This window comes from Chrysochloris asiatica, unplaced genomic scaffold (assembly GCF_000296735.1).
Source record: "Chrysochloris asiatica unplaced genomic scaffold, ChrAsi1.0 scaffold00009, whole genome shotgun sequence".
Lineage (NCBI taxonomy): Eukaryota > Metazoa > Chordata > Mammalia > Afrosoricida > Chrysochloridae > Chrysochloris > Chrysochloris asiatica.
The window spans coordinates 19,727,543-19,729,032 of NW_006408527.1; the positions used below are offsets into that span (position 1 = coordinate 19,727,543).

Consider the following 1,490-nt stretch of genomic DNA (forward strand, 5'->3'; position numbering starts at 1 on the left):
AGAGAGGGATAGATCCCATGCATTGCTCTCAGAATAAAATCCTCCAAGAACCTTCAGGGCCCTGCTTCCTCTCTTGTTGTTGTTGCTAAGGGCCATCAAGTTCCAATTTATATCAGTCGTGTATAGGGTTGTTGTTTTTTTTAAATTTTTACAATATTTTAATATTTAGAAATATGTAATGTAGTAAGTGAATACTTCTTGCTTTATCACTTTTATAAATACTGAAGAGCAAGAGAAGATGTTGTAGGAATGTCATTTGCTTGAAACATGTGCAGAGAAACAATCTGGACCTTAAACAAGGCAGACATAGTTGAGAGATGTTCCTTCTCTGGCACAAAAACTCCACACACAGAGACATAAATGAAGTTGTTCACTCTGACTGGCAAATGGACTGCATGACCACACTTCCGGTTTCTTTGCCCCAAAGGTTTGGCTTTCTGTCACATCATTAAAGGCCCATAGCCCTCAGAAAGCAGGACACAGTCCCACAGAACCAAGTGTGAATGCTGCTGGGCCAGCCTGGCCCCTAATCCCTCCAGCGATGTCCACACTGGGCATTGCAGCACTTGTAGAAGGTGGTCATTGGTTCATCAGCAGAGCGCGTCTGAAGCTGCATGAAGTAGGCACGTGGATGCTCACATTTGGGACATGGCTCTGCAGTGGAGTCAACGTTCTCCCAAGCAGCAGCTCCTCCAAGCACGTCATCCACTTCTTTCAATTTGGGATACTTCCGATTTGTTACCTTGCGGGTGATATTGTGTACGTAGGGGCAGGTATTGCAGGTGAAGCGGTGGCAGCGTTGCCCCTCTTCCACTATCAGCCCGTTCCCGCAGCTTGGGCAAAACAGCAACATGGTGACCAAGCCCCCCGGGTTCCGGCAGCCCCTATGTATAGGGTTTTTGAGGAGCAGCTGGTAGGTTTGAACTGCAGACCTTGTGGTTAGCAGTCCAGTGCTGATCCCACAGCACCACCCCAGGACTCTGCTAGATGATAGGCTTCCTCTCCTGTTACACTCACATGGATACCTCTTTCCACCTTAAACTTGCCATGCTTGTTTCTACTCAGGGTCTTTGTTTTTTCTGTTCACTAGTCCTGGAAAGCCCTCCTCTCACATTTTGCATAAGGAGCCCTGATGACACAGTGGGCTAAGCACTGAGTGCCTAACCAAAAGGTCAGTGGTTCAAACCCACCAGCAGCTAGCTACCTGGGAGAAAGACGTGGTAGTCCGCTCCCATGAAGATTCATTGCCTCAGGAACCCCAGGGAGCAGTTCTGCTCAGTCCTATAGGGTTGCTATGCGTCAGAATTAACTCAGTGACGATGGGTGCCACCTTCTCATCCTGGAAGTCTCAGCTCATCTGTCACCACCACCAAGAAGCCTTCCTTGACTGCCCTAGCTAACGTCACCAGCCTCTACCATCTGTTTCCACCACATTATCCTTGTTTTTGCTGTCTTCTAGCACCTGTCCCAGCCTGTTTTAAATTGCTGTT

General features: G+C 47.9%; 1 pseudogene; it reads right to left on the minus strand.

Moving 5' to 3' along the window:
* Window positions 1–526: 526 nt before the first annotated feature.
* On the minus strand, window positions 527–853 carry LOC102819305 (annotated as a pseudogene).
* Window positions 854–1,490: the final 637 nt, after the last annotated feature.